Source organism: Indicator indicator, chromosome 9 (assembly GCF_027791375.1).
Source record: "Indicator indicator isolate 239-I01 chromosome 9, UM_Iind_1.1, whole genome shotgun sequence".
Classification (NCBI taxonomy): Eukaryota; Metazoa; Chordata; class Aves; order Piciformes; family Indicatoridae; genus Indicator; species Indicator indicator.
In genome coordinates this window covers 27,012,471-27,033,391 of record NC_072018.1, presented here as the reverse complement: position 1 = coordinate 27,033,391, position 20,921 = coordinate 27,012,471, and positions in this window count along the sequence as shown.

Below are 20,921 nucleotides of genomic sequence, written 5' to 3'. Positions count from 1 at the left end.
GATGTAGGCAAGGGAAGAGAAGTTTGGATAAATTATTCCTAGCTCTGAGGACAATAGGATATTTACTCTCTCCTACAAAATTGAGAAATATGTGTAGTAAACAATATTGTTGGATCACTGTCTTGCTTAACATAAGGTAAAAAAAAGTCTGTCTTAGAAGGCAGAGTAGAATTCTAGCAGCTGTGTCAGGGTCTGAACATCTTGTTCTGTTTTATTCCATTTTCCCCAGTCCTTGACATGAAACAAAGATCAATGCAGGAGAGAGAGTTGGGTGTTTAGTTATGTTTTCTGCTGGCTGCAATTTGTGTTAGGGGCTATTTCTAAGACTGAAAAAAAAAAAAGATTAATGCTTTAATGTTTTTTATTATGAAAGAATTAATTTGTAATTTTTTTTTTCTGTGACAACTCGTGTATTTTTGTGGAGATTTAAAAGCTCTAAGGTACATTTAGGACACTAGTTGTCTCCACTGTTTGCCCTGCAAACAGTGATTTTGTTTATTTGGAACTGCTGGAGGCTATTACTACTGGAAAGTGCTACTCTTGATGTATAGTTGATCCTGTGTTTGTCAGAACACCATAGACAAATAATGCATGCACTTTATATATAAATAATGTAAAATGGATGTTTAACTCTCATATATGTATGCTGAAACATCAGTGTTTTATTATTTATATACATTCCAATCCCTCTTCTCAGAGTGGGGGTCAGCTACAGCAAGTTTCTCATCACTGTAAATTTGACATTGATTATTATTAAAGACAGACAATTTAAAACCTCTCTGAGCAACCTGTTACACTCTCACAGGAAAAAGATTTTTTCCAATATTTAAGCTGAATTTTATGTATTCCAGTTTGTGTCCACTGCTTATTGTCCTGACACTGGATACCATTGAAAGGCTGGCACAACCTTTTTAGTTCCCCCTTCAGGTATATGCACATTTATAAGACATCCTGTGAGCCCTCTCTTTTCTGGAATGAACAATCCCAGTTCTAGAAGCCTCTCACAGAACCACAGAGTTGTCAGGGTTGGTTCAGTCCCTCAGATATCTCCACGACCCTCTTCTGGATTCACCCCAGTATGTTCATGTTACTCCTGTACTGGAGGTCTCGAAACTGGGCACAGTATTCAACATGCATTTCACCAGTGCTGATCAGAAAGGTTTTTTTAAAATCTGATTATTGTTGTTCATAACTGGAAATACACTTTTTTTATATATATATATATATATATATATATATATATCTCTCTATGTATATTTATTTATTTTAAATACCAAACATTATAACTAAGCATTTCAGGTTTCGGACTCAGAGATAAGAAAAGTGACACTGTAATGATTTCACTAAGAAAGTTTAGAGCCTAGAAATTCAAACTAATAATTTTTCCTATCAATTGCTACTTAACAGAAGGTTGGCAGGATAAACATATGCTATGCTGAATGGGTGTGTGTTCAAAAAGCTTTGGTTTTACTAAATGAACATTTTTCAGGATTAAGAAACCTATGGAGAAGGCCTGGTATTCATAAACATTCCATTAACATGTAAAAGTGTGCGGTAGATACAGCTACCCTGACAGAAAGACAAAAACCTGACAGACACCTGACAATGAGCTGAGGTTTGCTAGAAGCTGCCAAAAATCACCTTGGCTCCTCCCAGACATTAACTGGTGCCTCTGGACCCAGGCTCTTATCCTGCTTTTGTGTTGTTCTGGGTATATAAATAGTCCTGCTACAAAGACATTTTGAGTTGGCAAATGGTGGCTTTACAGGTGAATCCTCTCCCTTTAGACTGTGATGCCATCTGAGGATACTTCTTACGACTGATCAAGTCCTTACATGACTTTGGTGAGTGTGTATTTTGAGTACCCTGAGTAGGAGGTTTCCCTTTTATGAGTGAGTGTGCATACATTTTGCTTCACCTTTCTGGAACGCTCTTTAAAGCTCAAGGATAAAGCTTAACTGGTGGTGTAGTAGGATGTTGTGACTGATATCTGAACTTGTAATGTAATTGTGTTGTAAGGAGTGCTGAGTGATTTTGGTTACAATAAATAAGTTTTGGGTAGCTGTTGCTGCCTACTTTATAGTTACCTCCAGCAAGAAAGTGCAACACATTTCTTAGAACAGTCAAGCAAATTAGATGCTGAATGAGGATTCTTCTATTCTGGCAACTTCTAAAACTCTAATGTCATCTCTTGGATTTCCCAAAGAGACGTTGGTTTCTTTTGAAAAAAATCATTTTATGCTTTAAGTGTAGGAGACTTGAGTACCATCCCTGGGTAGTTTAGAAAGCCCAGCCCAAGAAGGTGCCTTGCTCAAGGTGACCTGACAGACTGGCAGGTGGAAAGTGGAACACTTCTGCTTAGCTCTCACTAAGCATTGGTGAATTTCTTTTATCGATTCTCTGTCATACAGCCTACTTTCTATAAGGTTCCCTTTGACATCTTACAAACTAGACATCATGGTGCTATGTTGCTGTACACAACAAATCCGTCTCCCTCCAATAAGAATTATTTTTTGAACTATGATTGTAACCACCATATTACTCTTTATTAACTGAAGTAAATTAAATCTGTCCTGTGTCAAAATCTGCTGAAATTATAGGGCTGGTGGGAGTCTTAACACCCTTTTGTGGGACTGTAGACTTTGGAGTCCTTAGAAGCAGCAAACCAGCATTCCCACAAGGTTCCCTCTATCCCACTTCTTACTTTGTAGTCCTCCTTCCTGACTTCAGAGTTTTCAATAGTTTCTCCTTTTTTTCTATATATGGAAAAAGGGGACACTGAATTTGCCTGCAATTGCTGCTTTTCCGTTTTGGATTCTAATTATTACCCTTTTCTTGGAAATAAAAAAACTTAGGAAGATTACAAGATTATTCTAATGCCTAAAACTCACACTCGTAAGAGTAGGACAACCCAAATTAATCTGTATTTCCAAAATCTGAGGATTTTCCTGTAGCAGTATGTCAATAAGAATGAATTAAAACTGCACTTCTCCCTCTGGAGAAAAAAAAAATAGACTCAGCTAGAGAATTCCTAAGAGCCCTTTCGGAATATGTTAACATTAGTTTGAAATAGAGAACTGAAAAGTACTGCTGTGTCAGTATGATACATAGTAGAAGGCTAAATAATCTAATGTCTAAATAAACACTATAAACTAAGGTACTTATGGGATAGAAACACAACTGATTAAACATGACACATATAATGGCATGGAGGTGGAAATTAAGCTAAGCAGATCAAACACAAAATGTGTTAGTGAAAGATAACAGGGCCCTAAATAACAAAGAGGAAAAGATCAAAAATAAATCTAGGTTCTATAATGTATTTGTCTTGGGGATGTCAGGAGGATGACCAATAACATAATCTCAAGGGAAGTTTCCTCCTATGCAGAAATATACTCTATCAGAAACAAGTGAAAGCAGCCCAAGTGTGGTGAGGGGTAAAGTTCTGAGTTTGTGCTTAAAGGTATCATGAGACATGAGGTTATCCTAATAACCACAGAAACAGTTTCTCTCTTCATCCTAAAAAAAAACATGTCCAAAGTCAAGGACTTTGCATTTAGAGGCTCTGGAGGGATCCTGTTGATAAAACAGGAAACCTGACACCTTTTTGCCTACTTGAGTTACAGGCAAATATTTACTGTTCTGGTAGATTACTAAAAAACTTCAAACATATAGGATAGATAGATTTAAGAGTGACCTTGATTTCTGTAGGAGCAAGTATAAGCCAGAACCAATCTGCATAGCATTCCTTGGTAGTAACTATAAACATCAAGCATTATTGCTCCTAGAAACAGATGCTGTCTGCAAAAACATGCTGTTAACTTCAGAAACTGCAGTCACTTAGAACAGACTTATCTGAAAAGTGAAATCACTAAACAGTATGAATCAGTCACTGTTGTATTGTTGGTAAAAAATATGCACTGAAAAATCTGTCATGTAATTACTGCACATCGTGGGACTGTCCATTAATACTTGGATGTATTGGTCAATTCCTTATTTATATGTCAGGCCTAGCTATGAGATTTACATGAGGCTTCATTCCAATCAATTTTTTATCTCTAGTTCCTATATTTTTTAGCTTGTTATTCAAAATGACAAATGTATAATTACAGTAAAATAAAAAAACTTAAAGCATACAGACTGAAGAAAATATAAGTAGTTACATATTTTTTATTTTAGACTACGTAGTTTTATTTCATTTTTATCCTCCAACAGTAAAATCCAAGATGAGGATTATTCATAGTGACAAATGCAGAAATATATTAAGTTCTTAAAGAGCTTTCAGACTTCTATCCACAACAAGTTCTGTGGTAACTGATAAATGATGAACGAATTCTGTAAATTAAAGCTAGTTTAAGAGTTGCTTGAGCTTTCTCTTACAACAGATTGCATTGACCCTTAGCACTATAAAGCCTCATATAATAGATCTAGCATGGAGAAGAACTACACAATTTTACAGTCTTATTTTGTCACTGTTTACACATGTGGCAGATTTGACTATAGGTTAAGTTTGCACGGAATTGATTCCATGCTTTGAAAGCTGTTGACAGGATAAAGCACTGAGTCTGGTTCCCTGATGTGCAGGTAGGGTTATTAACTACATGTTTTGCAAGCATTTGTATGGTTATGGGGAATTAATGAAGAATATAGTGAATCAAAAAAATTAATTGAATTTAGCATGAAAAGTCATCCTGCAGGTGCATTATTTGGCAATATTCATCAGTCATATACCCTCTGACTGAGGTGAACAATAGCAGAAATTGCAAAAAAGCATATAGAACAGTCTGAATAAATAATTCATCAACAAACTATGATCTGAAAGTTATTTCTGCAACTCTTCTGCTAATATCAAGAAGCTACAAATGCAAAAATGATAATAAAAAATGTCAGAATCTGTGGGTCAATTTGTAAATGATTCGTTAGGCAAAAAACCCAAGCAAAACAACAAATATTACTTGCAATGATTTCTATCAGCCATAACAGTAATAATACATAGTCTAGGTTGAAGTAAAATGGTTACAAATCCATAATGTTTAAAGAAACAACGTTTGGAAAGGTCAGCATTCAAAGAGGGAAATAATTGGAGAGTGAGACACCAGAGATGGTGTTCATAGTTAATCTCCAATTTAATCTCCTCAAAGGCAATTCCATGGTGCTGTATTTTCTAAGACAGAGTTTCTGCTCTCTTCCACAAGAAGAGCAGAGGGCTGAGTTTTTAAAATGTCTTTAAAAGTTCTTTATTTCTGGATAGTTTGTAATGTGTTTGCACGTAGTCTAGTGACAAGCAATGCATATGGGTATTTTCTTATGTTTGATTCAGTGTAGCTTTGCTTCAGAGTGTTTTAGCATGGCTATAAAAATACAAGAGTCCTCCAGTGATGTAAGGAAAAGGTTGAAGGTTTTTTTGTCTCAATGTTTGCCTTCCATTCCTTCTTGGAGCCCTGTAAAACCATTTCTGGAAGAAATCTGATTGAATCAGCACATTTTTATGAAATACTGTAACCCCTGCATGAAAACATGCATAACTCCTGCAAACAAAATTGCAGTCAGTCAGAAAACATAGCCATGCTGAAAGCTGTTGATTGTCAAGTAGGCTGACTTTTGCCATAAGCCCTCAGCAGACACCCAGTAAAGTGTTTTTGTAATGAGTGTTATATGGGAATCATGATAATGATGACAATGAAAGGTTTGGAATGAATGGTGGTTATCACCAACTCATGTGATTCAGGGTCTCATCATAAATTTTCTCTTGTTTTCTGGGGGCTCTGGGACTAGTTCAGCTTCAGAGCAAAGGACAGATGACAACTGCTAATGAGGCTGAGCTCTAATGATGCTTTTGATTGCCATGCCATTTTAAAAAAGATGCATCTCTAAATTGAGAGCTTGCCACTTTGGGTTTCATAACTTTGGCATTCCTTCTTTCCCAGCTGTTTGTTTTTGTTGCTAATATTTTGATGTTCAGTATAATGAAACTGTTAGCACATTCTTTACTCTTTGGCTGTCTATAATCTCAGGCATTATGCATGCACTTGTATAGCAGGCTGTTAGCAAGGATATGTTCTGTCTTAATGTAATAACCAGCACAGCATCCTATATAAATTAGTGCCCTGGGAAAAAATACTTCTGCTTTTTACTTTTTCCATGAATATGTATCACTTGTGCTGCAGCAAGAATTATGGATATCATTTCCAGCTATAATTTCCTTGCACTTATTTTAAAAACAAGCCCATGTCTATATGTTGAGTTGATAGCTGGTTTGTGTGAACTATTTGCTCCCATCATTTCATGAGGGTTGTTGACCTCCAGTCATTACATATCGTATAATCTATTTTCCTTGTTCTTTAACTGGTCATTGATTCTGAAAATGCATATCTACATGTTTATATCTACGGGCTTTCACTGTCCTGTAAGAGGAAACTATGCTATTCACATGAACAGTTAAACATATATATCTTTTTAAGCTCTTGGAATAATTTATTAAGGTATATTGAGTCATTTTCCAAGCCCTCTTGCACTTGAAGCCATATTATAAAAGAAAATAAAAGCCAACAACTTAACAAATTAGGTGAAATTATTTTAACAGTTATAGACTTTAGTTGTGCTGTGCACTGAAGTTTCAAATATTGGAAACAATTTTTTAGAAGTTTTCTTAGTTCTTAAAAGTTACTGTCACGTCTGGAGTTGTCAAGTTTCAAATTCCAACATTTTCAGAAGAATATACAGGAAAGTTTTATGCAGAGAGTTGCATTTGAAGGAATGCCATTATTCTTAGTGTCATTATCATGTTGTTGTTATTTTTTTTTAATTATAGATAAGATGTTTATAAAGTAAAATATAAAACTGTGACATATTAGCCATGTGCTATTTTATGAAAAGATTGAAGCGTAAATCTTTATGACTGTTGTCTGTTACTTTAGCGTAGCAGCTTAGACAGGGCACAGAAGTCATGACAGACTGTCAGTATGTTAGTTTTTATTTTAAAATATAACACAAAAATAAAAACAAACCATTAACCTTTTATGAATAAAATTATCTTTAATAAGACAAAATTGGAAAGAGATTTTTGCTACTGTCAAATATTAGGCCATAACTTCTCTGTAACTTGAATAATCTACACAACAATGACATTTTAAAATACTTTTCTGTCTTAGTTCAGAGAAGCCTATTTTCACTGTTTTGAGACTTACTGTAGAATGTTATCATCACTGTCATTATTTTATAACTTGAATAGTACAACAGAAGGTTCATGCACTACTTAACCCAGAAATAATGATATGCATTGATGTGGGATTTCCCAAGAGATAATGAGATAATGTTATCTGATGTCTTGAATCTGATAAAAACACAACACTCAAGACTAGAATAAAAATTTCTAGGGCACATGTTTACATCCTTTCTAGTTGCCACCTCTTGTCCTTTCAAATAACCTTAAGATCATATAATGAAAAAGTTGCTGCTCTTTCAGTTGCAGTGAGATCTGTGATCTGATGCTTGTCGTGTTGAGGAAGCGCTCACTCTGATGTTCAGTACAGATAGCTATTATATTGATATTTAAATTATTTAACTTCTCTGCAGGGTAAATGACATCTGTTTTTTCCTAATATACTTCAATATGAATTAAAAATACATCAAGAAGCCTCTTTATTAACATTGTCATGCAATATCTCAGCAATAATAGTATTTAATTATTTTATCTCTAGACTACAGTTAGAACAGAATAAGAATTATTGCATTCACAAAGATGCCAGTCAAAGTAATTTATCCAAGTCATTTTTGTACATTATAGAATGAGTCATTGATTCTTTGATGATTTTGAAGCTACTTGAACAATCAGAATAGATAACTTTGAAACAACACTTGGATTTAAATGCAGTGCTAATTTTTTTGGTTGTTGTTGTTAAATATTTATGTATGATTATCTGTGGATACACTGTTTCTGAGGAATACCTGTTCCAGGAAAAATATTTTGCTCTGTTTCCTCACAATCATTCAGGTTCAGTGTATTGAAATATTATATAATATATCTCTGTGGTCATTTAACTTAACAGATGGTAATGCATTAACTTATCTGACTATTCACAAAACCATCCATTTTATGAATTTTCTAATTTTGACATAAAATAGCAGAGAATGCTAAGTGGCAAAATAAACAGTAATCTCTTCCCTCTAGACTTTTCCAAGATTAATTACAGGTCTCACGTTGGAAGTTGTTTAAAGAAAGAAAGCCCAGCTTTCTTTATCACCTCATATTTTCAGTGAATATTTTCTTTCAGAAAAATATAAGACCTGGAGGCTTTTAGGTAAAATGTAGCCTTATTAATAACCTTTTCTATTTTTTTTAATCTCTTGCATGTAGTAAAATGTAGCTTATGCTCTGCACTACTTCTTTACTTTCTCAAAATTGTTTTCAAAGCAGGAGACAATATCAGGTTCTAGTGCTTATTTTCCCCTAAAATTTAGGGATCTAGAGAAGAAGTCATCCTTAAGATTAAGTGCCAAGGTTTTATGTCTAGTTAGCAAACAGAGGCAAGACATTTTCAAGTCCTACTTCTGTGGAAATAATCGTGGCTGTTGTTAAGAGATACTAAGAGTTATGTCTCGATTTAGCATTTCAAGTGGGCAGATTGTTAGTCAAGAGACTAACGTTCCTCGTATCTATATTCTACTAAAATGATCAAAGCTACACTTGGAGTTGGAATGAAAGCTTCATATGTGGTTTGTAAAGAACTGCAAAACTATTTCCTGCTATGTGCAAAGCCATCAATTAACAGATAAGCAAATAAAAGCTAGAAAGAAAAGTTTGCAAACACAAACACACACAAAAGAACTTTAATGGTCATCAAAGGGATGCTGCTGTCTTCCTTGTCCAAAAACATCCTTTCTCTTCCTGTTAGATTGACCACTTCAATCAAATTGAGAAGTAAGTCTCTTCAACCTCTATCCTGTGTGCTGATTAACAATTAACCACCTGTCTATACACCACATATCCCACCTAAAATGTCTAATTAATTTCTATGTGAGAGGACAAGATTATCAATTCACAGGAGAACCCAGAGGACAGCTTTCTTGAATGCTTACAGCAGTTTTAAATAGATACAAAAATAACATGTTTGTTTCCATCAGTTCACTGGGCAGAACTAGACATGAGATGCACTCAGTTGTGAAGAAATGATTGGAATGGACTGGAATACTCTGACAAGACATAAGGCAGTTCAAGGAATTCATATGGCAATGAAAATTCCATGTTTCTTAATAACCACTGTATATGAGGGATTATTTTTCATATTTACTGACTTGATAGCATATTTTATGTGCATATAAAAGCTTATACATATAAACAGTTCTTGAAATACCAGTACAAGACGTGGTTTACAACTGCAGGGGGAAGAATTAATTATGCCCATGTACACCCAACCAAGTGGATTTGTTTCATAGATTATTATAGATTATTATAGATTATTCAGAGATTATTATAGTCAAAATGCTTTCTTTATTTTTTTTTTAATCGCAGTCTGAATGGATTCTTACCAGTAGTGTGAGTATGGGATTTTTTTTGTATACTGCTCAGTATGTATGAGACAATTTATCCACATCATGAGAAATAAGTGACTTTGGTTTAAACTTTTCTATTCTGCTTCCACATACATGCAGTTCATCTCAAACTGCTTATTTCTTTTTATGTGACTTCTAAGATGAACTCTGAAAAGTTTAATGACTATACTGTCCAAGCTTGGCTATGATTTTGACTGATGCCATATGTTGGTAATTATCTAGACGTTATATGAACAGACATATATGATGGAATAGCCAGAAGTGGAAGGGGACTGGATCTAATGACTTTTGCCTTCCTATATTCCTTTAATAATTATTCCAGTCAGTCACATCATTGATTACAGCTCAAGATAAAAAGGGCTTGAAAAGAAGAGGCTAACTTCAGATCTCTTTGTTGCTGTTAAGTAATCTAATCAATAGACTTGAGAGGCATGATCTCCAAATTCTTTGGTCTACTACTTTTCCTGTTATTCTAATTGTAAGGAAAAAGCATCGCTGGAAGGGGTCTCACCTTTTCCCCTTAGTGTATAAACTAGGGTTTGAGGCACTTTGGAAGGAAATGGGAATTTGGAAATCTCAGGCAGAGATGGAAACAAAACTTCAGCCTGCCAGGTCCTGGTTTCAACTACCAGCTCCTGCCAAGTCACTGATGCCACAAACCCTTGTTTTGGCACTCATCAAAATCCCTTTGAAAAAAGTGTGATTTGCAGATCCTAAATGGGCCTAAGTGTGAGGGATAAGCTGAGCCTATACATGACTGAAATGCTTCTAGGCATTTGCAGAAACAGAATTTAAGTACTGATGGAACTCAAATTCTTGGATTGTGCACAATCTTGCTACAATATTTGATGTGGACATAGTCTAAGTGGTCATGACACAAATATTATTGTATGAAGCTGATAAATTAGCTGAGGGTAATTTTTTGTTTGTTTGTTTCTTTATATTAGCTCATGGTAACAATTTAATACATTCATTTTCATTCATGTTCAACTTTACATCTATGTAACCTTTGCAAACTTTTGCATCCAAAAGGTAGATAGAGCTTTTTTTAAAATATATTATTATTTCTGCAGTTTTTATTAAAATACAGATAAAAAGAAAGAAAGAAAGAAAATATTTATAGTCCTATAAGAAATCAGAGTAAGAGGTGTTTAAAGGGGTACCTTAAAAAAATACTATTTTTTTCTTGGCTTGCTTTCTCATGCCGGAGGCAACCACCAGTTTACTAACATTGAAACATAAATCACCCTCAGCAGCAAATGATTGCTTTCACTTTCCAAACTCCACATAAACATTAAATCTATTTTTTAGCAGAACAACCTTGTGGAGGCATTATTTTATTTTAAATGTTTATTTAGTCTATGAAAAGAAGACTTACTCTGTTTCACCATAGACTTTGATGCTTACATTATGCTTTCTAGAAGACTGATATTTCACTGATGATATAATTCTCTCTGAGCTGAATCATTGCTATTCTATCCATGAAATTACTGTAAGGGTGCATGTTTATTCATTTCATCTAGAACTATGCTGGAAGAATTTTTTGAAAACTCCATAAAATTAAAGTAGTTTATTCTGTTTGTATGGAGATGTTTAATCAGAAGTTAGTGTGTAAATGATATGCCAGTATATTAATCATATTATTCCACATGTTTTTTCAATTAATATGTAAAACATTGCACAAAGGGGCAAAGGTTTTGTACTCATTTGATGTTTGTCTGAGTCACTATTGTCCTGATGTTTCAGGTGTTGATTTTTAATTTCCCTTGTGTTTTCCACAGACATTTACTTTTTGCCTTCAAGTAAACATGTCCATTTTATGTGGTGATCAGTATTTCAACTTATGCTGGAGGAGAACTAAAGTAGATATTGGTTGCAAAGGGTACTGGCAAGTTTCTGTATAATGTAAACATCACCCAGCAAAATTTCTCCTGGGACATACTCATGCTAGACCATTCATTAAAATGGAAATTTCCATCCCAAAGATTTTATTTTTAACTTTTTACAAAACTTGGTTAAATATAAGCACTTTATGAAGTATTGGCTGAAGATTCCTGTCATTCTTTGTTGTGTCATGCTTTAAGCTTGAAATACTTTTCAAGTTAGGAATTCTTGTCCTTTCTTACCAGCTTTGCCTTTTTGTTTGTTTAACAGTCAGACTGAGAATAAATAGCTATTTGCACACTTGTGAATTTTTTATCATGCAAAAAACCGAAGAAGTATTCAAATCCATGCCTCAGTTACCTATTTATTACTTTTTCAGTTACCAGTTGATTATCTTTTCAAGACTGACAAATAATTTAATTATGAAGTTTTAAAATATTTTCTGATCCCTACTTGTAACAAAACTGATCAGTGATTTCTAAAATTCTTAACACAGTGTAAAACACCCTGTTTTCTACCTGAATACTCTGTGATCAGATTTGTGAAGTGAAGCCTTTACTGTTATGTGTTTTGGGATAGCAAAATTCCCATTTATTCTTACTACTAAATTGATATTCATTGTGATTTTTACATATTTTACAATGATGTGTGACTTCTAAAAGCTGATCAACATGGTGCAGGGTTACTCAGGTTTTATTGTTAACAAAACTGATGGCATACAAAAGCCTAATTATTTGAACAGCTAGCAGAAAACAGGAGTTCAAATGGTGTTGCTTGCGTACAATGATCAACAAGGGACATAATTTGTACAGAAGATTTCTTATTTTTAGCTCGTGTCTTCTCTAATAATTATGGTTATGGTGAGCAGTTGATAAATAGCTTTGCTTAACTGTAAGTTTTCTTTCTGTTCTAGTCACCTTCCAAATAATTCATAAAAGGACCAATGATGAAAATCAGAGATGCTCCTTTTTAGATAGACATGAAATGGAATTCTGTCTTTTTCACTTCAAGAATCTCAAAATTAAAGTGTCTTTCCTTGCTTTTAACAAAGAACTATACAGTACTCATGATGTTATACTGGTCAGACACTGAGTCTAAGATGGACAAACTGATGGATACAGATGGACAAACAGTGAGTCAGGTGTGAGCTACATATTATATATTCCCTAGTGTTTCCCATTTGCTCCAGATTGTGGATAGACACATCTGTTTTGCTTCTCCTCTCAATTCTGCTTGTAGTATAAGATTTGGAGATGTACATGACAGAAATAAAGAAAACAGCACAGATAATGAGAAGCAAAAACAAATAGGGATGTCAAAAGGCTCAGGCTTAAAGAAAATGTTGCCTTCTGTCACTAGAATGTAGACTAGAAAAGGTGGTTCTGGACAAAAAAGGGTGATTACATCCTCCTTCAGACTAAAAAATATTTGTCATTTAGTTCAATCAAAACTACCTGAAAGTATTTGAGTGTCAAATGCAACTATTTTGTCTGAGATTTTCATAACTCACCACACCTTGTGAGTTTAATATAGGGCTGTATGAGAGGTTAACCATCCAGAACAGTTCAGATCAGGCTGTGACTTGTGATGTTAGGAAAAGAGTATCACAGCACGTGAAAATAAAGTTAATCTCTCCTTTGAATAACTTCCTAGTTTCTTAAAATACTGGCTTTGTCTCTGTCTATTTGTCTAAAACAAATAATTGTTTATAGGTGTTTTTTTTTTTTCTTTTTTTTCTGGAAAGAAGAGCCTACCTGCAGTATTGATAGTACAGTTAAATCTCTGCTAAAGTGTCATCCTTTCCCCTCTGAAAGCTGAGTGTCTTTTGCAATTAGGTAGGAAGTACACAGTTCTAAAGTGTGTGTCTTCTGCTGAGCTGCTTTCCTGCAGACTAGTTTTTTGTAATCAGTTTTTCTGCATTGTTTCCTCTTAAAATCCTCTGAGTTCCTCAGCTCTGCTGTCACAGAGATTGCTATCTTTATAGATTCATTGAGTATGCAGCAGTTGATTGACGGTGCAATACACATTTTTATGTGATTGGGTGGCAGCTGCCTCCCAGGAGTAATGTGTTGCAAGTGAGTGTCTTTTATACAGAGATCAATGATAAATCTCACAGTTTCAATCTTGATATTTAGCCTGGGAAATTGTTTCTGCTTTTTCTGTACTCAAGGGCACGTTTTTAAACTTGGTTCAAGTTTAGAGGAAATCTTCCTAATTACTTTGGGCTCCTCTGTAAGTATTTTCATAAGAGGATTTTGGATTTCCGGATTTTGCCTGATTTGTTATGATAACTATGATGTACAAAAAAGTGAATAGGCAGTTGCATTCCAATTGCTATTTAAAATAAATCCTGCTTTATTCATTGCAGTGGTTCAAATCTAATCAGATTGTGAATATATCTTTGCCTGTAACTTGAGCAAGATAACTCAGTTTCCTCATGTGTTCATTTCATGGATGAATATACTATGTGTCCCACGGTTTTATGATCTTCCTCACACACAAACACCTTGGTAATAATGAATGGCTTGGTACAATAATTAACTCCCCCTGTATTACACTATGAAAAATAAAGGGTTTTCTACAAGGAAGGTTAAACATCTAAACGTTGTAATCATGATACTTAAGTCATTTCACTGACTTTGGAGATAGATTGGTGAGCATACTTGTCTAACAAATTCAAGGTGGAAAGACAGCATATTGTCCAGTTTTTCTGCTTAGTTCCTGACAATACATTTCACATTCTGTACCTTGGTTCATGTCAGCAACCTTCAACTCACCTCTAACAAAATATTGAAACTGAAACGTTCAGCTCCATCTTTCCTCGTCCACCTTTCAGTTATGCTTAATTACCCTGTCTTGCTTGCTGTGCCCCAGTGGGCTGAAAGTGGAAGACCCTCTGCACACCAATGCTCGAGACTCATAATTGCTTAAATTGTGTTTCGGTTCCCCAGCCAGCAGGAAAAGAGAGTGACACTGTGCATTGTCAAGAAGGCTGAGCAGGAACAGCTGCAGCAGAAGTAGCAGGGAAGGGAAAAAAAAAAAAAAAAAGAAAAAAAAGAAAAAAGAAAAAAATGAAGGTTTTCAAAAGCTGTACAAACTCAAAAAGGAATGCCTTTGTCTTTAGAAACTATGCTGCTTTCATTAAGTAGTGGCAATAGAATAATAAGCAGAAGACAAGTATTTAGTGGAAAATTTTCTGATAAAATATAGGGGGAAAAACAGGTTACTTTTTACAGAGAGATCTAGCAGTACACAAGTTTTAGGAGTTTATATAGCTCAGATTGAGTGATATCTCCAGGCTTTCCATTCTGCAAAGACTGTTGTATGACCTGATAGGTATACTTACTTTCTCAAAGAAATTTTTTGTATTCATAACTTTGGCCAGACAAAAATTTCTCTAATTTCTTTTCTTTATACTAAAATATTAATACAGTAGCAGGCATCCTGAGGTCAGGATATATTGTACAAAGCTATGCAAAAAGATGTCATCAGAAGCTAATTTTTAAAATTACCATGGCAGCAACAGACTTGGAGCCTAAAAGCCAAAATTCCAATATTTCAAGGAGTATATATATATGCTTCATCTTAGTCCAAAAATCTTTATTTAAATCATGGAGTTTTACACTTCAATAAAATCTTGAACTAATATAAATCTGTTTTCTCTTTCTGTTCTCTAGAAGATCTTTCCCATAAAATCTTTGGCAGTCATGATTGTTTTTTTTTTGGTGGTGGTGGGTTTTGTTGTTTTTTGTTTGTTTGTTTGTTTTTGTTTGGGTTTTGTCTTGTGGTTTGTTTTTTTTTTTTTTTTTTGAGGACTGCACTGTGGTACTCTAATGAAATTATATTGGACTGATTGACTGACAAAAAGCCAGTATCAAGGCTTTCTTTGATGATGCTCTGTATGCTAGGCATATGCATAGCATCTATCCAACTGAAACTAAAATTACCTTTGGAGAACCTCACCTGACATAGCTATGTCTCAAGAGTCTAGAGAAATGGGACTGGCACTGCATCTTGCACTTGAGATCAGTGAATGTGGTACTTTGTTGCCCAAAGGTCTTATTTTGGAGATGATAGGCATCAATTTTATTAGAGGACACAAAATGTGGTGTGGGGGTTTAGAGCTTTTCTTTTTATATGGCTTGTTTAGCTTTTAGAACACCTGAGCATTTCAAGAGTAAATCTATTTTCCCCATGAAAAATATGATGGAAATCTTGCTAATAACTGACAAAGATTTTTCTTTACATAACTGTATATTTTACTATGCAGGGAATTGCTCACAGTGAAGTAGGGCCAAAAGAAAGCCTGTTCATGTCTCAGCAGAGGGAATATAAGAGTGATATGAATGAAGAGGAACAGTCTCATAAATAAGAGTTCATATTCTCAGACTAGTAACATGACTTTGCATATAGGTTACAGTATCTATAGTCAGGCAAGCTGACTATAAGGCTTTTCAACTTTAAATTGAAATTTCTGTGACTTGTGTGATTTTATTACAGCATGAGATTTTAACAAGGCCTGCTGGATTCATTGGAATGATAGTTGTTTTGAGGGCGGAGCATTTCACTGTATTTTACAGCATAAGAATTAGTAAATGACAATGCTCTCATTTGAACTCTATTCTTCACATAAAGTAGATGAGAATTATTATCCTCTATACTCATTCTTTTTCTGAGTTGCGCAAGAGTCTTCAGAAATTATCTATAGTAACTCTCAAAACTCTTTTTTAGTATGTAGCAAACCAGTTACTACTTATTTAAAGCTCCTATTTCTTCATTGTTTGATATAGTACATGATTTTTTAGACTCATTTGTTCGTATTTACTTGCTGATTTCTGCAAATAATATGTCTCATCTTCTCCAGAGCTGTTAATTAGAGTTACCTTTCCATACAATTTCTAATTTAATTGCATCACACTTGCTAATTGTCTCTATGTCAATGGCTGCACAGTTTATTTCAGCAATTGCTATGTCTTTCTCGAATACTTTTAAAAAATAATTCAAAATACACGACTCAAACTGTGTGTTTTCCCAAGTGTTGCATTATTATTAACTCAGTTCTAACATGTTCATGTAAGTCTACCTCAAGGATGACATATTAGCCCAGGGGAGCAGTTCTGGTTCTCAGCTTTATCCATAGGAACACTTATGAATCTGAAGAGAGCAGAACTGAGACTAAGATCAAAATATTTTTACATCTGCCATCTTATGGGGATATGCTGAGATATTTGTTCCCTCATATTATTTCTAAATACCATTTTTATTGCCTCAACACTGTGTAGTAAAAATTCCTTTTCAGTTTTGCACCATTTTTTTAAAATTTTCTTCTGTCCAATCTTCTGGTGTCATTAACAGTTGTGCAAGAAAACTGTAAAAGGGTGTCATTCCCCACAGAAGGAGATCAGAAGGAGTAAACATCTGTTCTTGTCATCTCTATAGGTGCTGAATTTATCCTGGATGGTTTTTCCCTGTGTTTATTTTCTATTGCACTTTACTTTAAACCTAGATCTTTTACAACACTTTTATGATAGGCCACCTTTTTTGTTTCTGGCATTCTGCTTTATTCAAAAGACTATATTTTCTTTCAAAAGATGTACTGAGTGGCACTAAATGCCTGTAGCCTCTTTTTCCTCAATAGCTCTGTGAAGAGCTTACATCTTTTAAGCCTGTCATCTTGATTACTACATATTTGCCACATAACATCTGAGACAAAGCTGATCAATAGAATAATGGTTACCGCAGTGCAGTCTGTGAGGAGGATTTGAAGCTTGGCCTCCATAAGGTTGTCATCATCAATAGCAAGGGAATGGTTGCACAGCTGATTTGCTGCAATTCTCAACGTGTGTTAATTAAATCTGTAATATAGCTACTAGGCAGCCAGATTTGCAGCCTCCTGGATGGTGCTCATGCAGCAGTTCAAAATATCGTAATTAAAAGTGAGGCACAATGGCTAACACATGCATGCAAAATTAGCATGATTCCCAATTTTCTTAGGTTAAGCAAGCCATGTGAATGTCAATCTACTGTCACAAAGTGCTCCCTTCTCTTCTGTATAGTTCTATATGGTATTTAGCAATCAGGTTTCAAGGGGCAGATAATAAAAACCCCTCCCTGTATGAACTATCCTCACAAACATTTACACTGGAGTTGCAGTTTTCAAGACTGACATTCAAAAGCAGTAAGTAAAAAAAAAAAATTCACATAGTTTTATTTTAAAAATACTTATGAAACACCTTATTTAAAAGCAACTATAAATCTAATTAGGAATATGCAATTATGTAATTATGCAATTGCATTTTTAACATAAATATCTCTGGCTATATTACTGTTACTTGTGAATGTGATTTCTTAATTCTTCTCTGTGAAGAGGATTTTTTTATTTGTTCAAATACAGATATTTGGCTAAGTCTGTATCAACTTGTCTAAAGTCTGCTTGCCAAACCACAAACGTGAATCACAAGGAAAAATTCAGAAATAACTAAACCCAGTAAGTAACAGGTCTAGGAAACAATGATTTGATAGGAAGTTTGAGACAGAGTTCCAGTTACACAGCGGTCTTTCTGTGGAAAGCCATTGCACATGCTCCAGTTAGAAAGTGATGTGTGTGTTTAGGTGGAACCAGATCCAGTCCTGGGAATCAACTCAGCTGTCTGCATGTTATCCTGTGGTTGGATAGATGTAACAGAGAAAAGCAGAGATGTTTGATTTGCACAGGACTGACAGCACGACAGCTTGAAGTTCTGTGATACTGCTCAGTCTTTTGACACAGGTTTGGTGACAATTGTCCATCTGCAGCTGGTACCTTTATTTATTTTCTTAGTCTGTTTATCCTTGGATAAATGGCATTACAGAGTAAGTAATATAAATTCACTGGGAAGTGTAAATGAAATGTAGTGATGGGATCTCCTCCTCTTTATCAGAAGACAGCACCACCTTAAGAGACCTGAACAACTTTTGAAAACCTATACAGCACTTCTTTCTCCCTTTGGTAACTTGCTCAGGCAGTGACTGTTCTTAACCAAGAGTGAGAAGAGGACAAAGCAGCCTACCTCAGTCTTCTCCATTGTCCATCACAACATTGGAAAAAAAAAATGAAGATAGTTTCATTCTTATTCTGTGAAAATGCTGAGGAAAAGGGTATATGTTGATGGACAGTCTCAGACTAAGACAAGCCTGCCTAGCTCTGGGCTCTGCAGTACAGTAAAGTCAACTATGAAATTACTGTGATCTCACCTTTGATTCAGAATTCTTGGTTAGAGTCATCTCTATTGAACAGTTAAACTAATGCTGGAAATAATTTCTGAAAAAACAATGATTATAAATGTGTTTACAAAAAGTATTTGTTAGAACAACAAACAAACTGCTGGATACCATAAAGAAGCTAAATCTGTGTATAATCTGTTTGTCATTAATAATTTGATTTACTCTAGTTATTTAGTTATGTGCTAAACCATTAAACATTATGTACATTATTATAATGTGCTTATATCTATGAGTATAATGAAGAAGGTCCTCATTTTCGAGCTAACCATACAAACCAAGAGACAATTAAATTAGGTATTGCATGGTACTTTAACTTGTATAATTGCAATAGCATTTATAGGAAGTAAATAACTCCATAATTGCTAGATTTTATGATTCACATTCTAACTCATAACAATTACACTGTTACAAAGTAACTACATGAACTACATTATTTATGCACACCACAAACCCAGACTTTTTTTTACTCTCTTTTACATAATCTTTTTAATGTGTTGAACTGTGCTCTTTGCTAGGGTGGGTCAGATGTCATCCTTGTTCTTCATCATGACAGAAATTTATTGATATAGATGTGTGTGTCAGGACGATGGAGCCAGTATTTTTCAGTGGTACCCAGTGACAGGACAAGAGGTACTAGGCATAAACTTGAACATAGTTAAGTTCCATCTAAACATGAGGAAGAATTTTTTCATTTTGAGGGCTGTAGAGCAATGGAATAGACTGCCCAGAGAGCTGGTGGGGTTTTCATCTCTGAGTCTTTCAAAACCAGGTGTATGTGTTCCTGTGCAACCTGCTCTGTTAGGTGAACCTGCTCTAGCAGGGAAGTTGGACTAGGTGATGTCCAGAGGTCTCTTCCAACTCCTCTCATTCTGTGATTCTAAGGAAATTGTGTGCTAGTGTATAGCCATTTAATATTGAGAATATTACAAATATATGAAGTCTGTGAGTGTTAGCATTTTGAGAACTGAGGATTTGTACCACAGACTTTCCTCCATCCTTTCATACTATTGAAATACAATTTAAGGAATAAGCTGCCATGTTGAAGAATGGCTTAAGGAGAGGGGGCATGGATCAGTGGAGGCATTGTACAACCCAGGCTTTGAAGGTGGTCATGACCATGTAGCCGTGGTATAGTCCCTTGGCATAAGTTGGGCCCTTTGCCTGGGTCAGGGCCTGAGTTGAATGTTGGCAAGTTTGCAAGGGCAGTTTGTCCTTGAGGTTAACCTGGGCGGAGCTGAACCCGGGTGTGGGAGAAGGTGTGTCTGTTGTGGGAGCCGCAGGTGGGGTGAGTGTGCGAGTGTAACTTTTTGAGCTGTGGACAATTGGATGAGACCAGGTAGGCACGTGTTGTGTTGTTTGGTTATAAAAGTTGTGGTTGTTACAATAAAGTTTTGAACTTGCTCTATCACTCGTATTGAGTCGGCTGCTTGTTCCACCGCGTTTCCCCTCGACACTGCCATTTCTGAAAAGAGCTAAATTAAGGAATTGGAAAACTTAAGAAAAGGATATGTTTATGAAGTTTTTCATGTCTTGATAACCACTTCAAGATTCACCTTGGAAAGCAAAATAACTAAAAGATACTACCATTTTTGAGTTCTCTGAGGGCCTATGTGAAATGAGTTGGTGTTCATCTCTGTTCCCCATGAACAGCCTTAATCACTACAGCTCTGTGCTTTATACTTTTCAGTAAGAATGTGAAATTAAATAAAAAAATTAGGAGACTTGTAAGGTCATGAAGAGACATGTTTGCTGCTTTCTCTGCAGCAGAGTGGTTTATCTCTTCAAGCATTTCAAGAGCTGAGAGCCTAATTGAGCTTCCAAACCCATTCAAGCTTCTGTCTTTGGGGACAGAAGTATAATTTTCTGTCTTTCTTCCTTCCCCACATCCCAGCTGCTTACAGAAGCTTATACTCACTTATTTCTTTTTCTAAGACAGTTTCTAGCCTGTTCTGAACACTGCTTTTTCTTTCAGAGTACAATTGTTTCTTGAACTGCAGCAGGGCTTGTGGTCCTTTAAGCTTCTCATTTTCCGTTCTGAGTTGAAGTTATTTTTGCTTTTCCAAAAGCTGATGATACATGCTGTCTCTATGATTTTCAAAATGTTATATATCTTAGTCACCTTAATTCTTTGCAATGACAAGAAGAATTCTGAACTTTTTAGCCTTTCTTCGAATAGTACTTAGATACTTCATCAGCCTTTTCTCACTGCTTTGTACACTTTC